Source organism: Typopeltis vanoorti, chromosome 21, assembly GCF_054136105.1.
Source record: "Typopeltis vanoorti isolate ZY-2024b chromosome 21, IOZ_Tvanoo_1.0, whole genome shotgun sequence".
NCBI lineage: Eukaryota > Metazoa > Arthropoda > Arachnida > Uropygi > Thelyphonidae > Typopeltis > Typopeltis vanoorti.
The window spans coordinates 39,111,280-39,123,983 of NC_143569.1; the positions used below are offsets into that span (position 1 = coordinate 39,111,280).

At 36.5% G+C, this 12,704-nt stretch overlaps 1 protein-coding gene across 1 annotated transcript in view; it reads left to right on the forward strand.

Annotated features, from left to right (window-relative positions):
* Nucleotides 1–12,704, forward strand: part of na (sodium leak channel non-selective protein na) — a 1,005,813-nt gene that overhangs the window by 162,873 nt on the left and 830,236 nt on the right. The window lies entirely within an intron of this gene.

Below are 12,704 nucleotides of genomic sequence, written 5' to 3' on the forward strand. Positions count from 1 at the left end.
CCATACAATAAAGTTGGTTGTAGAAAAATATATCAGTCCAATTCTGGTGTGTTTTTATACAATGGATGACTTAAACATATTATTTATTATGTCATTTACTTTAACCAAATTTGATATTTTAATATCTATATCTTTTTCATCTTCATATGATAAGTCACGTCCCAGGTATTTGGAAGTATTACTTGTTCAAATATTTTATTAACTATTACTATTTTGCTTCTTATTGGATTTTCTCCTTTGAAAGCCATTACTTTTTTTTTTCTTTACTTTTGATATTCTCATTATATTGTTCTAAAATTTCATTTACTGATTTTACTGATCCTGTAAATTGTCTTCAGATATTGCTAATGCAATTTGATAATCTACAAATAATATCTATCTTTTAATTCTGAGTTTATTTGTATACTAAAATGAGTTATGCTGTTTCCAAATTTGTTATAATTTTATACATATATATATACACACATACATACATACGTCTTCAAGGCCCACCTTTCCTAATTGGGTTGTGGGGGCAACAGCTGCAAGAGGAACTTCCAATGGTCACGATCCTCTGCCACCAAGCTCAGGTGTTCTGGTGGGATTCCCAAACGTGTCCACCCAAGGTTTTGGATATAATCTAGCCAGCGAGTCCTTGGCCTTCCACATGGCCTCCCACCCTCTGGCTTGGCAAAGAGGGCCTGCTGAGGGAGCCTCTGTTGTGGTATTCTGACCAGGTGCCCGTACCAATATAACTGTGATCTCTCAACACGGAGAAGCAGCGGTTGAGTATTGAGGGTTTCCCGAATTGCAGAGCTTCTGAATCTGTAGAGTCTTATCAGCCCCACAACCCCTCGAAGGAACCTCATTTCAGCCACTTGGATTCATGTCCACATTCTTTCAGTCATTACCCAACTCTCATGACCATAGGTGAGGATGGGGACATAGAGTATTGAAGACAGCCAGCTTTGCCTTCTGGCTTAACTCCCGCTTCAATACTACCGAATGGCCAAGCTCCCGCAATATTGAGCTTGCTAAGCCAATTCGAGTATCTTGCTCTACGTCCCATTTTCCATCATTCGTGAATATGGACCCAAGGTATTTAAACTTCTTCACCTGCCTCATTGGGACTCCACTTACATGTAGAGTGCACTGGGATGGTTGTCTTGAGACCACAAATGTTTCAGTTTTGGCCACACTGATCTTCATTCCGGCATCTGCACAAACAGCTACAAACCTATCCAGGGTCCGCTGGAGGTCATCTGTGGAAGAGCTAAGCAGAACTAGGTCATCTGCAAAAAGCAGACGTCCAATGCTACATCTTCCAATTCTAACACTCACTGCCTCGGCTGTGCCTATCAATCCAGTCCATAAATATTATGAAAAGGAGGGGTGACAGAACACACCCTTGGCGGAGGCCATTGGAGACTGTGAAAGGTTCAGACTTTGCTGTTTAACCTGAGACAAAACTCTGGGCATTCATACAGGGACTTGATGGCAGCTAATAGTTGGCCATCCAATCCATACTCCTGTACTACTTGCCAAAGCATATCCCAAGGAGCCTGGTCATATGCCTTCTCCAAGTCCACAAAACATGTGTAGACATTCTTGGCATATTCCCAAGATTTCTCAAAGACTTGCCTTAAAGTGAAGATTTGGTCAGTTGTGCTTCTACCAGGATGAAGGCTGCTTGGATATCTGGGCAAGCACCAAAGCAATGCCAGACAGGTATTATTATGCCTGTCTGGCATTGCTTTGGTGCTTGCCCAGATATCCAAGCAGCCTGACACACACTCGAGTCAGCCAGAGAACACCGTCTCGATTTAAGGCTTTTAGCATTTCGGGCCGAATTTCATCATCGTCAGCAGCCTTGCCCGATTTTAGTGATTTTATTGCTAAATGGACCTCTTCTGCTATGATCGGAGCAATGAGACTAGTCATTGCTCTGATCTGCACCTCTTGGATGTCCACAACTGCTGGGCCACCTGGGTTAAGAAGGCTCTCAAAGTATTCCCTCCATCTGTGGAGGATATCCTTCTCAGTTGTTAAAAGTGCACCATCAGAGGCCTTAATTGCCCTTGCTGTGCACGATTTTCTCCCTCGAAGGTGATGGATGGTCTGCCAGAATACTTTGTTTATATTTGCATAGGATGAGTCTAATCTTTCTCTACTTTTTAATACATATATATATATATATATATATATATATATGTATTAAAAAGTAGTCTGCATGGTTAGTCGAGTGGCTATGTGCTTCGTAAACATATGCCTGGGAAAGGAGTGTTCTGGGTTTGCTTCCCATCATTGACAGGAGAAGCTTAGGATCTTTTTCAGAAATAGCCAAGTTAGCTGGTCTTGGGCTTGGACTGCAGGTCTTTTTCTCCCCAGTTTATCTGGGGTTTTCCCTCCTGGAAGCAGACAAACCGGCCCCGTGAACACACACATATACAGATATAGGACATGTAAGGAGGCATATGACTAGTCACCTTATCCTCGGTACGGGTATATATGGCTTGGAAGGGCTTAGGATAGCTCTGTAATAGGCCAATAGGCCTAATATGAAAAAAGGAAGAAGATATTAAAAAGTAGAGGTGATCAGGTACATTCTTGCTGTGCTCCTCTTGATATGCTGGACAGTGATATTAAACCAAGAAATTATATTCTTGGTTTCATCCTTTATCCAACTGTTACCTCATAACTGGGCAACTTGTATATATAGAGGCTAATGACTTCACATCACTTGACTTAGTATATCCAATAATGCAAAGCACATATCCTTACCGACATTACTTCAACCTTAGTATCACTTCTTGGTCTGGCTTCCACTGATGAGACCTCAATAAAGGTCGAAACCCATCTGGTTAGTGACTCTTTCCATAATGCATAGCATCATACATTTCAGTAAGGATATGTGCTTTGCATTATTGGATACTAAGTCAAGTGATGTGAAGTCATTAGCCTCTACATACAAGTTGCACAGTGTGAAGATACTTCACGCACAAACTTTGTTTGCTTACACTTGGATAAAGGATTCAACCGAGAATATAATTTCTTGGCACCTTTAATTTATAAATCTGTTGTTTGTACTTTTACCTTTTGTTTTATTTCTTTGTTTATGTATTTTATTATGTCACAGGTTTTTGGTTGTGGCTTAGATGTATCCTTTTCTAGTTCTGTTACAAAATTGTTCCATCTCTCTCTCTCTCTCTGCATTCCCCCCCCCCCCCCCCTTACTTCTCACTTTGAAGTTCTACTGTTTCTTTTGTACTTTTACCTTTTCTTTTATTTCTTTGTTTATGTATTTTATTATGTCATAGGTTTTTGGTTGTGGCTTAGATGTATCCTTTTCTAGTTCTGTTACAAAATGGTTCCATCTCTCTCTCTCTCTCTCTCTCTGCATTTTTTCCCCCTTACTTCTCACTTTGAAGTTCTACTGTTTCTTTTGTACTCCATTTTTGCTTTACTGTCTCAGAATTTAGCCATTTTTGATAACTTTCTTTTTTGATTTTATTATCTTTCTAATTTTCTGGTCCCAGTTTCATAGTTCTATGAAACTGGGACCAGGACTCTTTTTCAGATTTTTCTTCTTGACCAGCATGGAATCACAAGACTAATCACAGGAGGAAGTCAATACTAGTCAATACAAAGTCTGTCACACTACTCCTTAAATTCATCAACTATTGGACCATTTAACTAGACAAGAGGAACAGATACACCATGATACTTTTGGATTTTGCTAAGGCTTTTGACAGAATACAGCATGGCAGACTGTTGCATAAATTGGAGAATATAGATTTGGGTTATAGAATATTAGTGTGGATAAGAGGATGGCTCACTGACAGATATCAAAAAGTGGTATACAGGGGATGTGAGTCTGCAAGATTTAAACGTAACCAGTGGTGTACCACAAGATCAGTACTTGGTCCACTGTTATTCAATCTGTACATTAATGATATTGGGAGGGATTTCACAAGTGACATACAGCTATTTGCTGATGATTCAAAGATAGATAGGGTAATCTGGAATGCTGCTGGTATGCAGTACTTGCAGAATGATTTGAATAGGCTGAAATTGTGGGCATGGGAAAATAGATGTCAGTTCAATGTCATTAAATGTAAAGTCATTCACTTCGGGGTGATTAGATATGCAGTGTTGTATTCTATTGGTGAGATTATGCTAGAAGAAATTGACGAGGCTAGGGATCTTGGAGTGTTAGTAGATAGGAAGTTGAAGTTCAGGGGCCATGTAGCAAAGATTGCAAATACAACTCAAAAGATAATTTCAATGCTGAAACGAATGTTCACATGTAAAGATAAGGATGTCATTTTGCCTCTTTACAAGGCCTTTAGAAGACCTCACTTGGACTATTGTGTACAGGTCTGGTCTCGTGGTTTCCGTTGTGATTCTGATATATTGGAGAGGGTGCAAAGGAGAATATTAAAAATAATATGGAGAATATTAAAAATAATATCACGATTGTGGAATACTGATTATGAAGACAGATTGAGAATTTGTATACTGCAGACACTAGCAAACAGGAGAAAGAAGGGTGATATGATTGAGACTTACAAACTGTTGCAAAGGTGATACAGGATTTCAATTGATGGGATTTTTCAATTTATGGAGGGTGGGTCAAGGACAAAAGGGCATCATTGGAAGCTGAGAATGAATGTAGCTAAGAAGAGAGTGAAGGCTAGATTTTTCTCTCATAGGGTGGTGCGTGATTGGAATGGATTGCCATTTGATGTTGTGAGTGCAAGCAGTGTGAATGAATTCAAGAATAAGTATGATAGCTGGTGCATGTAGTATGTGGCCTCCCTTGATGAGTCCCTGACTTCCTGGAGGTCTCTCTTAATAATAAAAATAAAAATAATAATAATAATAATTTGTACTTTCCCTATCCTCTCAGGTAATGTGTTCCATGCTCCTATTGCTCTCCATGTTAAAAACTTGCTTTTTACTCTTTTATTCACTGCTTCCTTTTGTAACTTCCAGGAATGGCCTTTTGTTCTCGTTCCTTCTCCTTGTTCTACCATATGAAAAATCTTCTCGGTGTTAATCCAATAATAACCTTCCAACAGCTTAATGTCTTAGTTATCCCACCTCCCATGTCTTCTATATATCAAACTCTTCTATCTATCTTTCTTTCCTTCCTTCCTTCCTCTCATCTCACTGTTCCTTGCTTCCACACTCTCTCAACTTTTTCCAATTTCTTCGCTTCCCTATCTTTTCCATTCTCTTATTTTCCTCTCTCCCTTGCACTCTGGTGCCCTTCTCTCACACTTATTCTTGTTCTTCTTGCATAGTGAATTTTTCCAGCCTCCTAATATCTTTACTCACCCTCCTCAATTTACTCTTCGTTCCTTCCATCTCCTTTCACAGTAGTTACATTTCTCTCTCCACATATCCTACTTTCAATTGACACACACACATGGCCATCTGACAAACCATCTCCCTCTGCTTCACTGCCCAAAGTTAAATCCATATGAACATCTTTCATGTTCTCTTCACCCTCCAACATACTATTGGTATTCAAAACTGGCATTTACTCATTTTCAAAGCACTATCTCCACTACTGCTAAATTCCAAGATTGAAATATTTATGTCTCCAAGCACTTCTCACTGCCTACATTTCATTCATGCATACACATTCCTGTTGCTCACGTACCACATTTTTAAATACAATGTATGGGTGCTATATGTATAGCAAGCTATGAAATCATCATCAACCATGCTTTGAATAGTGTCTTCTTTAAATGATGGTATGCTGGGTAGCTGTGTTAGGACTACCAGCCATGAGGTTGAATACAATTGGATACAAGACTGAGACAAGAAAATCCTAACAAAAGCCCACTTAATTATGTAAAAATTCTCATCAATTTCAATAATGCAAAACTTTAAAACAATATTGATAAGAAAATGAACACAATAATATCCTTCCTTACTACTAATACTTATAGTTTTATTTTATTTATTTATTTAATTGTAACAGATGGTTGTGCTTGTGGTCTTAGAGAATACAGAGACAAGTGTAAGAAAGCTAAACACTGTGTAAAACTAGCTAAACAAAAGTCATGGGAAAACTTTGGTAAGAAAATAGAAAATAAATATCAAGCAGGTGGCAAGATATTCTGGAGATTGTTGAAGAAGCTCAGAAATGGAGGAACGAGTGTTGTAAAAGGAATTAGAGATGATAAAGGTGGCATGAAAACTGGTGAAAAAGATATCCTTGATGTATAGAGTAATTACTTCGAAAAATTGCTAAATGAAACAATCAGTGACAGCACAGTGATAAAAAAAAACACTCACAATCAAGAATATATATCCATACTTGAAGTAGAAAAAGCCATCAAAAGCCTGAAACGTGGAAAGGCAGCGGGAGTAGATGATATTCGACCAGATGAAAGTCTCATTGTTCAGTTTCCCATTCTGATATTTGCCCACATTACTCTCTTTGAGACTGCCTGCCATTCAGGCAATACATTGCCTGAATATAACATTTTGTATTTATTGCTCAGAAAAGATCTCACCAGTGTTTGTCTTTTTTGTTTCAGTCACCCCTATTATGTCGATCTGGTACTTATCTAATTCCTCAGCTAGCTCCATTTCTTTGCCATTCAGGCTTCTTATGTTGATAGTACCAATCTTTAACTCTGGTGAAGCTGAGTTGAGGTGTGTTTTCAGATTTGTTTCAGTAGCTGACTTTTCGCTGTTTACCCTGGTTCCCTGGAGAAAACAACGGGGACCTTGTTTAACTGGGCGACACTCCAGCCAGAATGAAATTTTTTCATGTTTTACCATCATTTTGTATTTTGATTTAATCCAATAGGAATACAATATGGTCGGCTAAATCCCAAATTGCCAGCCCATCCTCATTCATTCAGTATCCAGGTAGATACCCAACAGGGTACACCACAAGAAGGTGAGGATTGGACATTAGGTCAGAAGCCCTGGTCGGTTATCCGCATTCCTTTAAAGGCTATGTGGAGGTCTCCTCTCAGTTATACAGCTTTGACCCTTAAGCACCTCCATATTCATTCTCTTTCTAATTCTTTAAAACTTTCAAAATGTAAAGAATGACAGCTGCAAATATTTTGACTTTAACAAGCAGTGGAATTCAAATAACTATGCAAGAGAATTAAGACATGAAATTAAAAAAAAAAAAAACTAACGAAGGCAAGAAATTCTATGTTTAAAAACAAAACAAAAAATGCTAATACTGCTCAGATTTCATAAAATATATATTCTTTGCAGGAATAAATATGATTCCTTCTGGTTCTTCGCTTGACTGAAGTTTTTAGTGATAAAATCTATAGGGAGGTTTTCATTTTTCAGGATAATAGTTCATTAACATCTGCTTCATATTGGCACTGTATTTTGCAAATTTCTGAATTTAGTAGTGTCTTTTTGCACTCCGAATTTTAGTTGCTAGTTGGTTTCTGCGTTTTTGTATAATGTTTGCAGGTGAATGTTGTTGGATGTCCTTTTTACTCTCTTCCATAGAATGCCTTATATTGCAATGCTTTAAGGATATCCTCATTTATTGTGCTTGTCTCCTGTTTATTGAGTGTTTTGTTACAGTTCTATATATTTATGTAAACAGGAATTTAAGGCTGTCATATAAAGTTATTGGATCATTTATGTTAAGTGCTGTATGCCCACAGATGCAAGACCCTTCGACACTTCTGCACATGTCAGAAGAAGGAGAATCCATTTTGATAATAGGGTAATCAATCTGTATTGTGGGATGAGTTGTTTATTATTACACGTCGGAAAATTAACTTCTCTTTTGTGATCATTGTTGATTTTAGAGTGGTAACTATTTTGCTTGTATAACAGGTGGAAAATTTTATGTATAAAGCACGTGATTTCGCATGTTGGTGACCAATTCGTACATCGCCTTATTTTTTTTCTCTCCTTCAACATGAATTAATTCTTCTTGGCAGTCTTCCAATGACAGCTCTTGCTTCTTTGGTCGGACAGTAGTCTGTTCCAGTCTGTGTTTTTATAAGATTATCAGTGATGCTTTTTACTATGATAGTAGAGTGTAGTTTATCTTGTGGGATTTTATAGCATGTGGAGGGGACATAAAGGTGGTATTGTGGAGTAAAGTTGCAATAAAGCAGTGGTCAGTGAGTTTAGTGGAGTGATTACTGATGCCATGTACGTGTTAACAAGAGCTTATATGCTGACATGATCTATTCATGATTGTGTCAGTGAATCGTTAAGTATTTCTTCTCTTGATGGGGAGTTTGTGGTCTGGTTTATGTTGTACTGGCTTAATATGTTAAGATATGTGTTAGTGGTTGGAGCACCATGGTCGAGCGCGTATTAGGATGAGTTTATCTGTTCTGTGATTATTGATGTAATTTAACCATGTTTCTAATTCTTGAAGGAAGCTGAGCAAATATACAGATCCCCAAAATTTGTATCTGGGAGTCGTATATTTTGTTTATCATGTATTTGTGATTGTGTCAGTCATTAGTTGTGATTTCCAAGAGTAATGCTTCTGTATGTTTGAAAGTAGTTATGATTTTGGTCACACTGTGCTTTTCATTCACTAACAGGATAATGCTGCCTCTTCTTTCCTACGGTCTACATAATGTGTAAAACTGGTAATTGTTAATGTTATATGCAGAAGCTTCAGTATCACTTATCACACTACTACTACTGCTAATGATAATAATTATTATTATTATCATATTCAGTTTTCATGTCACATTTATCACCTTTGCTTTCTTTTAGAATACTCTTTCTTTCATTTCTGAACTTATTCAATATATTCCAGAACATTTTGCCACCTTCTTGATGTCTGTTTGTTTATTTTACTAGCTAAACAAGTCTTCCCAAGACCTTTGTTTACAAACTTGACTACATTTCATCACTTTCTTACATTTTTCTCTGTATTCTCTCAGAACATATGATGCCTTACTTGCTAGGAACTTTAGGCACAGTTTCTCCTTTTCTATTAATGGCTCTTAAACTTGCTGAATTCATCATGAAATTCTGATTTTTCTATCTTTGCAGGCAAACATGCTTCACTTGCCTGAATCAGTCAATCAATGGTTACTTCAGAGTCTGCAATGAGTTTGCAAGGTTTGATTCCTGTTTTCAAACTTTTGCATTTTTTCTTCAATAATAATTGTATATTTCACTCAACCTCTCACATCTGAAAGTTGCTCGACTTTGATGCTTTTTTAAAACTGTTGCAGGGTTTGCATTGTACAAGTTGTGAGATCATGATACTGGACTGTGGCAATAATAAGGAAGACCTTGACATGCAGAAATAAAGATTAAAGATACCAAAAAATTATATACTTGGTTTTAATCCTTTACCCAAGGAAGCAAAACAATGTTTTGCATGTGAAATATGTTCATGCTTTACTAAGGCAAGTGATGTGAAGTCTTTAGCCTCTGTATACAAGTAGCTTAGACATGAATATCTTACCACCTTCTTGATATTTATTTTCTATGTTCTTACCAAAGACTTTCATGACTTTTGTTTAGCTAGTTTTACGCAGTGTTTTGCTTTCTTATGTTTGTCTCTGTATTCTCTAATAGCACAAGTTGACTTATTTGCCAGGAATTTTTGATATGCTTTATTCTTTTCCTTCACTGCCTCTTTAACTTACTGTGTCCACCATGCAGTTCTGATTTTTCTATCCTTGCAGACAACCTCATCACATGCCTCTCTGACTGAATCAATCAGGGTTTTCTTCAAGGCTTGCCACTGAATCTCCAAGGTTTGGTTCCTGTTCTCAAACCCATTCATTTTTTCTTCAATAATCTTTGACAGTTCACATCTGAGAGCTGCTCAACTTTTATTCACTTTAAAACTTTCTTATATGTTCTTCTTTTCAATATGAAATTCAATTTTATCCTGCTCAAGACTAAATAGTGATCACTTCCAATTTCAAATCCTCTGTACACTCTGGAGTCCTGAACCAAGGAGAAAACAACACTATCAACAATGACATAGTCAATGAGACTTTTCTTATTCTTTGCCTCTTCTCCCCATGTGAATTTGTGCACATTTTTATGTTGGAAAATGGTGTTAGTAATAACCAGTCCATGTCCTGAGCAGAAATCCAACAGGTATTTGCCATTATTATTAGCTTTGCTCTTTTCTCCAAATTTCCTCAAAATATTTTTGTATGTCTGACAATCATTTCTTACTCTGCTATTAAGATCCTCAAACAAGGACCAACTTTTCCTTTTTCATTGTGTCAGTTGCTTTCTCTAAAGCCTCAAAAAATTCCTCCAATTCTACCTTAGTACAACCTTCTGTGGGACCATAGGCACAAATAAGTCTCATTGTCCAGTTCCCCATTCTGATTTTTGCCCACATTACTCTACTTGAGACTGCCTGCCATTCAAGCAATACATTGCCTGAATATAACAATTTGTATTTATTGCTCAGAAAGATCTCACCAGTGTTTGTCTTTTTTGTTTCAGTCACTCCTATTATGTCGATCTGGTACTTATCTATTTCCTCAATTAGCTCCATTTCTTTAGAGATGATAAAGGTGACATGAAAATGGGAGAAAAAGATATCCTTGAAGTTTGGAGTAATTACTTCGAAAAATTGCTAAATGAAACAAGCAGTGATAGCACAGTGATAAAAAACACTCATCAGGCACACAGGCAGGAATACATATCCATACTTGAAGTGGAAAATGCCATCAAAGGCTTGAAATATGGAAAGGCAGCAGGAGTAGATGATATTCGACCAGAAATGCTGGAGTATGTTGGTATAAAAGTCTTACAGTGGCTGCACCTCATAGTTCAGAAGGCCTGGATAGAGGGACGAATTCCCGATGATTGGAGTAGAGCTCTCATAGTACCGATATATAAAAAGGGAAATAAAACTGAATGTGGGAATTACGGGGGGAGTATTTCCCTACTGATAGAATTAGAAATCAGCCTGAAAGAAACAAGAAACGGAAAAACACCTGGAGAAGATAAGCTAGGTTCAGAACTATATAAATACGCAGGAACAAGATTCAAAGGAAGACTCTTATTATTTTTAAATAAAATTTACTCAACTGGTATCCCCCCAATAGAATGGAAAAAAGCAATTGTGATTCCTATCTTTAAGAAAGGTAATAGAGACGACCCTAAAAACTATAGAGGTATCAGTATACTAAATTCATGTTACAAAATATACAGTAGAATCTTAAATAACAAACTAATGAAATATTCCGAAAACTTTATTCTAGAGGTACAAAATGGATTTAGAAAAGGACGATCATGTATAGACCCAGCCTTCTGCCTAAAATTAATAATAGAGAAAAGAAGAGAATATAACTTAGAAACACATATTGCATTTATTGACTTTGAAAAAGCATTTGACAAAGTTAAAAGAAACATATTATTTAACATATTAAAAGAAAGACAAATACCAAATAATATCCTAAAAGCTGTCACAAGTATATATGAAAATAATCAAATACAAATAAGATTAAATCATGAGCTATCATAAACAAGAGAGATAAACCAAGGGGTCTGACAGAGATGTCCCCTCTCAGCAACTCTTTTTAATATCTACTTAAATGAAATAATAATAAAATGGAGTAAAAATTTACATCAAGGAATTAAACTTTCACCTACAGTTAACTTAAACACTCTCCTCTTTGCAGACGACCAAATAATAATTACAAATTCTGAAGATAACTTACAGAAAGCTATTTTAAATCTAAATGAGATATCCAAAGATTACGGTATGATAATATCAATGGAAAAATCAAAAACTATGGCCTTTAAAGGACAAGATCCAGCAAGAACTAAAATAGTATTTAATAACAAGATCTTAGAACAGGTGAATTCATTTAACTACCTAGGATGTATGATCACTTATGAAAATGAAAAAGATATAAACATAAAAATTGCAAAATATTTAAAAATAATAGGAGTAATTAACTCTATATTTAAACCAAACCTAGTTCAAAAACAAACCAGGCTAAAAGTATACAATACATTCGCCCTACCGGTCTTAATGTATGGAAGCAAAATCTGGACAATAAAACAAAAAGACAAACAAAGATTAACAACAGCAGAAATGAAGTTTACGAGAAAAACTGCAAAGTATACCCTATTTGATCACAAAAGAAATGAAGATATTATGAAAGAATTAAACCAAGAACCAGTAATTGAAAAAATTAAAAAATATAAACATAGAATGAAACATAGAATGAAAATCTTTCTGTTTTCATTCTTTGAATGAAAACAGAAAGATTACCAAAACAAGCCTTAAAGTACAAGCCATTAAGGAAAAAGAAAACCAGGACGTCCTCTTAAACGATTCAACGATGACTTCTAAGGCCGGAACAGGCCATACTAGGCCTAAATCCTTGATACATATGATGATGATGATGATGATGATGATTTCCCTACTGAGTGTTCCTGGTAAGATTTATGCAAGTATACTTGAGAAATGGTTGAGAAGAATTGTGGAAGAAAAATCTTGGTGAAGAACAAGCTGGATTCAGCCCAAATAGAGACTGTCAGATCTCTATTTGGGCTGATTCCAGATTCCAAATAGAGACCTGACCTGAAAAGGCATATGACAAGGTGCCAAGAGAAAAGCTATTCAAAAGTCTACAGTTATATGGTGTCAATGGGGCATTATAACAAGCAATACTTAGTCTTTATTTGAGTTGTAAGTCTTTCTTCTTCTTCTTCTCTTCCGTCTAAGACGGGTTGAGTCTTCTCTTGAGCAGGATCTT